The sequence below is a fragment of the Littorina saxatilis genome, linkage group LG16 (assembly GCF_037325665.1).
Source record: "Littorina saxatilis isolate snail1 linkage group LG16, US_GU_Lsax_2.0, whole genome shotgun sequence".
In the NCBI taxonomy this organism is placed as follows: Eukaryota; Metazoa; Mollusca; class Gastropoda; order Littorinimorpha; family Littorinidae; genus Littorina; species Littorina saxatilis.
The window spans coordinates 3048681-3056135 of NC_090260.1; positions in this window are offsets into that span (position 1 = coordinate 3048681).

Consider the following 7455-nt stretch of genomic DNA (forward strand, 5'->3'; position numbering starts at 1 on the left):
GAAAGAGAGAGAGACAGAGAACAAGAACAAGAACAAGAACAAATCTTTAATTGTCTAAGGCCACAGCCCCTTACAGTAGTGGTTAAAATAACAGCAATAGTATCTGCACAGTTATAAATTATAGTCACGTATAAAATTCAACAAATACATTAAGACCCTGATGACATGTCACTGAACCTGAATTCTAAGGGTTCGTCTCTTCTGTAACATGAAGAACACAAATCTGCTGAAGCTGTTCATCAAATTATCCTCATTACTGCCACAGAAATACACAAGTTGTTGTTGCAGCGTCTTAGAGTTCGAGATTGTCAAATACTTTGCTCGAAGGTCTTGATAAAAAGGACATAAAAATACAACATGGTGTTCATCTTCTTTATCAGCTGTACAGAGAGGACAGTTTCTTGTCGTTTGGTTTGGTGCGTACCGAAACTTGTGAGCGTTGATTTCGGATACTCCTGCGCAGAAACGAGTAAGAGCAACTCTGTACTTAATAGAGAGAGAGAGAGAGAAAGAGAGAAGAGAAAGAGAGAGAGAGAGAGAGAAAGAGAGAGAGAGAGAGAAAGATAGATAGAGAGAGAGAGAGAGAGAGAGAGAGAGAGAGAGAGAGAGAGAGAGAGAGAGAGAGAGAAATCGTATTCTAAATGTATTGACAGAGGAAAGAGGGAAACAGAGAGAGGAGGGAAAGGGAGAGAAATCGAGATAGGGGGAAAGAGAGATATATATTTGTACTCTAAATTTATTATAAGATAAGAGAGAGTGGGGGGGGGAGAGAAAGAGGGACCGTGACGTAAGACGTAAGACATTTTATTGATTAAACACACAAGGTTCATTTCAACGGGGAGGGGGGGGGGGGGGGGTCAGTAATACATGCCGTGTGTTTGTATTTATGGACAATCACCCGGTTTTATCTCTTTCTCTCTAACATAATTATATACTCACACGAACGCACGCACGCTCTCACTCTCTCTCTCTCTCACTCTCTTTCTCCTAAACATAAAGACATATCCAGCGCATGAATTAACAATATGGATAGGTGCAACGACAAACAAGTTTACAGTGCTAACATACATTATCGGCTTTCAATCATGTTCTATCGTTCCACGGCACAAACTCTCTCTTTATCTTTTTCTCTCTCTTTCTCTCTCTTTCTCTCTCTTTCTCTCTCTTTCTAACCTACAAACATTTCCAGCGCATAAATCAACAATTTGAATAGGTACAACATCAACACAGGTGTAATACACCAGCATACATTATTTGCAGTCAAACCTGCTCTAACATTCAACGGCACAAACTATGTATAACACATCGCCGTCTCGTTCACCTGTTCCACATTGGGTAACTAGTCCAAAAAACTTTTTCTTTTTTGAAAAACACGATATAAGAATCTGGCCACATGCACCACTGAATCTCCCTTATCTACAGACATAACACGTATAATACTGTTCGCATCTTCACTCTGGGTTTTTTCTCTTAGTATTTTGACATCAAGTCTATAATCACAATATCCTTTGCATACAAACAATACATGTTTCTCGTCTTCCACGTCCTCTCTGCATACAGGGCAAATCAAAAGGCCCGGTACAACGTCAGTTCGATAGCGGCATTTGTGAGTGTTTATGGGTGAAATACCAAATCGGAATTGTATGTATGCATCTCGAAAACAGCGGAGCAGAATATGGTCTATATACACTTCAGCGCGAATTTCTTGTTTAAAGAGCGAATAAAATTCAAATCGCTCCGAGTTCATGATGCTGTCGTGCCAGTCTTGCTGGAAGCAATCAAACAATCGTTGTCTGAATACTGCTATAAATCGATTCAAATCGCCTACACCTTGTTGCAGCCAGACATCTCCAAAGCCGTACATGCATAACATTTCTTTCAAATAATGAGACCATGTTTTCTTGCCATAACCCTGTAAATGTTTCATCATGTCATATGCTTTCCTTACATCGTTTTTGGATACAACACAAAGAGGGACCGTGAGAGTTACAAAGAGTGTGAGGGGAGAACAGCGGTAACCTTCCACTACCTAGGGTTTCTTCCCAGCATGACTGTGAGGTCTTGACACGCACCATGCCAAAGACCAACAGTAGACAATTTTAATGATGAACTCGAACTGCCTGAATCTGTGTTGCCTTTCTCATTGCAACTCGGCTGCATGATCACATGCCTGTATTTGTCATGTAAATTCTTACAACCCCGGATACAAAAACAAAACCAAAAAATGACGCCACAGTTTAAACAAAAAAAGCATGGCTTTAATTTAAAATAGCAGCATTAACACCTAAATGTTTGTTATAATGCAGTAAAACTATTACATATCTGATTATTCTTATTCACCTATTTCGTCTCCTCTACCCCTGTGCGTGTATTGTATGTTCCTCTTGTTTTATGGACTGGGCAAAGGAGCTGCGCCCTCGGCTATCAGTGTGACTGACTTTTGGGGTTTAACGTCCTCTTAGACCAACTGGTCTATATTGGGACAGGTATTGGTAATACGTTGAAGTTATGGTGTGATACTTTGATTCGAACAAGCCCGCTGTGGCTGTCTTCTTCGACACACCAGCATTGGGTTTGTCTCGTCAAAGTATCGAAATACGATCATTATAATCGGAGACGAGAGATGATGCATGCGTGTCTTCGTGTTTTCCAAGCCCTGAGACTTTCGCTGTGGGATCTTTTTCGTGCGCATGTGTTCACACGGGGGTGTTCGGACACCGAAGAGAGTCTGCACAAAGTTGACTCCGAGAAATAAATCTCTCGCCGAACGTGGGGATCGAACCCACGCTGATAGCGACCAACTGGCTACAAAGCCAGCGCGCTACCAACTGAGCTACCTCCCCGCCGCGCTATCAGTGTCAAGTTACCAAAGGCAGAGGGGAAGTGTTTAACTAACCGTATCAAGCTTATCGTGTATTCCGAACGCGTGTACTGGAGTGACTGACAGCCCTGGGCTAGTCTGGACTTGACTGCGCCTGAACTGATGCGTTGTTTCATCGAACACTGTATAGTGTCTATTGACAGTTAAAAAGAGAAGTACGCCTTCTTTTGGTTTAAATACATAGTTATCCAACAGTCCGAATTACAATAGAAAGGGCAAGATGAAGAAACACAAAAGCACGAGGCTCAAATAAGTGCTACCAAAATTAAACAGAAACATCTCTGGCGAACGTTTTAAACAGTATTAGACAGTATAAAAATAATAGTATATAATTTATACAGAATGCTATACAGTCACGCAGTCCTTCTGTTTTACTGTCCGTACTCAGATAACGGATGTTTTAGAGTCAAATGAGCTGAATCTGTGCGTATACCTTCAAAGATGGCTCCACACGATTGTAACTAAAACTTAGGCCTAAAAAAAAAAATAGGTGTGGTTACGGTAACCCGACCTACCCTATTTTTAGGGGCCGACCCTATAACTTTTTATTACATTTGTCAAAAAAAACACCCAAAAAACCAAGAAAACGAGTGCAGAAAACGCAATGAAAGCGAAAGCGCCCGAGTCGCACACTTATTTCCCTGTCAAGTAGGTTTAATTTGTACACATTAGAAAAAAAAGTTTTAAAAAAAAAGTGATTGCCTACCTTCCTACCCTATTTTTTTGGCTATGTTACCGTAACCACACCTATTTTTTTTTTTGGCCTACTATTATCCCGCCAGGCACTCCTTTCAATACTTTTCTTCATATACCACCAATAGTATTATGCTTTTAGATATCGTTGTTAAATGATGTATTTTGATGCTGTTACCGCTGTCTGTCTCTGTCTTTAGATCTCTCCCTCTCTCTCCCTCTCTTTCTCCTCCTGTCTGTCTTTATTTATCTGTTTCCGCGTCGGTCTCTCTGTCTGTCCCTATCTTTGTCTGTCTCTATTTGTCTGGTTTAATGCAAGCAATGATAAGTGTATAGCCTTATCTATACATATATAATTAATATATATCATAGATTATATAATGGTATGATATAAGACTGGGTGGCCGAGTGGTAACGCACTTGCGCTCGGAAGCGAGAGGTTGCGAGTTCGACCCTGGGTCAGGGCGTTAGCAATTTTCTCCCCCCTTTCCTAACCTAGGTGGTGGGTTCAAGTGCTAGTCTTTCGGATGAGACGAAAAACCGAGGTCCCTTCGTGTACACTACATTGGGGTGTGCACGTTAAAGATCCCACGATTGACAAAAGGGTCTTTCCTGGCAAAATTGTATAGGCATAGATAAAAATGTCCACCAAAATACCCGTGTGACTTGGAATAATAGGCCGTGAAAAGTAGGATATGCGCCGAAATGGCTGCGATCTGCTGGCCGATGTGAATGCGTGATGTATTGTGTAAAAAAAAAATTTCATCTCACACGGCATAAATAAATCCCTGCGCCTTGAATATGTGCGCGATATAAATTGCATAAAATAAAAAACATATAAAAAAAATAAATCCCTGCGCTTAGAACTGTACCCACGGAATACGCGCGATATAAGCCTCATATTGATTGATTGATACATGAAGATTGTATAGGGACTTCTGCTACACTTATGGTGTAAAACACATGGGATGAATCATGCTGTGTTGCTTGAAAGTACAGACTCGAACATCAAAGCATTTGGTGTCACTCGGTTCAAAATATTAAAATGTATGGTTAGTGCACGTCCAATTTAATTGTGATTAGGCTACACAGCCATAGGTTTTGTATATGTAACATGGTGTAATCGGCGTACCGTTTCCGCACAATCTTCGACTCGACGACTCCATAACCACACATACACGTGAACATCAATAGATCTCCCAAACTTCTTTGAATATTTTAATCAAAATGTTTGTAGTACATACTCAGAAGACGACCCTTCAACTCTGTTGAAACAATTCAGGTTGTTTCCGCTAAAAATGTGTCTGTAAATCAAGTTCTTAGTTGAAGTTAAACAAAATGATCCTTACATAGCCCGTAAAAGCCCGCGAGGTAAAGGCAGACAAAAACAGTTGTGAGCGCAATCTATAATTGTAACCCGTTATGGCGTAGTTGGTATGTCGTTTACCTGTGGTCTCCAAGGTTGCCGTGGGTTAAAATCTCATGTTATTTTGTGTGTGTGAAATGTGACGCAGGGATCCCTTTGAACCCATTCCTCTTGTTTTTTGATTGTTGGTTAATCATCTTTTATAGTTCATGGCGGGGATATAGCTCAGTTGGTAGCGCGCTGGATTTGTATTCAGTTGGCCGCTGTCAGCGCGAGTTCGATCCCAGGTTCGGCGGAAATTTATTTCACAGAGTCAACTTTGTGTGCAGACTCTCTTCGGTGTCCGAACCACCCCCCGTGTATACTACATTGGGTGTGCACGTTAAAGATCCCACGATTGACAAAAGGGTCTTTCCTGGCAAAATTGCTTAGGCACAATTAATAATTGTCTACCATACCCGTGTGACTTGGAATAAGGCCGTGAAAGGTAAATATGCGCCGACATGGCTGCAATCTACTGGCCGTATAAAATTTCATCTCACACGGCATCACTGCACAGCGCCTAGAACTGTACCCACGGAATATGCGCGATATAAGCCTCATTGATTGATTACAAACTTCTTTAATTTGGCAGGTGTTTTTATTTTTTAATTTTGTATTTATTTTTGGGGTCTTCTTTTACTTCATTGCAGGGTGGGGTAATAAGCGGGCGGTTTAATGATCCTTATGGTCCCTTTGTTTATTTTCGGAGGAGTGGGGGTGGGGGGTGGGGGGGTGGTGCAGGTTATCTAACTCACTAGGTATGACTGTTTCGCTAAATGGAGCAGCAGCGTCAGTGGGGAACAGGGCACGAGACTGTAGAGTTATGGACCCTCGTGTACAATCAGTGAGAGCCATAGTGAAACACAATATTACACATTTATGAACAACACATATTAATTACTTCACGCCATTACTTCAGTTATTCCCATAGTAGCAGAAATTTTTTGTGAACATTGTCAAATATACGTCAGGGCTAATAGTCTCGGGTGCTGTTTTACTTCACAGTTATTTTTCAAGGTTGTCAGTAATATCAGAATAAATATCACACACTTGAATGTTGTCCAAGAGCTTCAAGGCATAGTCACTGATGTCATTACTTCAGTTATTGTCAAGATTGTGGGTCATGAGAACTTAATTATAATATTAATAGTTTTATGATAATAATAAAATTAAACAGCAACAAAAAAATATGAAAAAAGTTATAAGTGTATAGTACTTGTCTTACATTATGATAGTCCTGATTTTGTGATAAATCGCCAATTTGCAAGTGCTCTACACAAGGCTAGATGTTATTAGAGGTCAAGGAGGTCAAATATCACGAAACGGCGAAGCAACCAGAGCATCGGTGGCTGGCAGAGGAACCTCCCTCCGATTGGGCCACCAGAAGTAGAGGTGAAAGGAGAGCTAGAGGCTGGTGCAGCGGGGTGCCCGAGCCTCAGACAGGATAATTGGTGATGCAGCAAGGCCATTGATATCAGCGTGAACTTGTTATTAGCCGGTGCCGTTATCGGGTTACAGCCGTAGCCCTTTCGCCGAGCTAGCACTGTACAGTGTAAGTCAGATGCTGACCACCGGTTCGCGGCGCCACAGGACCATGTTTTCAGCGTTCCTTTTCGTGTTGGTATCAAGTTACCGTGCCCTGGCCAAGAACGCTAGCATTGAAGAAGGGAGAGAAAAGTTCTACCTCCCCATTTTCGGTTTATGTAAACGACTAGGGCTCCTTGCATTAGGAAGTATTCGGATTCTAAATGTTTATTATTATTATCACTAGCAATACTCGTGCTCATCACGGGATGTAACAAATGTTTTATGATTTTCATTAATCACTGATGGTGTGGATATTAAAGTGTCTATGCGAATCCATCCCATGATCAATTGCTATTATTGCCTTATTTAACTATCAGTCATATGATAACCACACATATGATGGTTAAAACCCTTATAACTTTGGAACCAGCCAACCATTTTTTTAATGAAATTAAACATGAAGACGCAGGCCATTATAGTCCCTTCAACTTAAGGGGGAAAAAAAGAAGAAGAAAATCAACTCGATTTTCTGCGAAAAACATTTCGCTGTGATTTTGTAATTTGTAACTGCTATTTTGTAGACCCTTCCTCGGAGTATGTAATAAAAAAGGTTTCATTGAAATATTCCCAGAACTTTGGGAGATATGGATGTTTATGTATTGGAGAATCAAACACTAAAACCCTTATAACTTTGGAACCAGCCAACCATGTTTTATGAAATTGAACATGAAGACGCAGCACATTAGTCCCTTCAACTTAAAAAAAATAACTCGAATTTGTGAAACATTTCTCGCTGTGACTTGGTATTTTGTACTGCTATTTTGTAGACCCTTCCTCAGAGTATGTAATGAAAAAAGTTTCATTGAAATATTCCCAGAACTTTGGGAGATATGGCTGATTATGTATTTTAACCATCGGCCCCGTAATGACCTTGACCTTTGACATA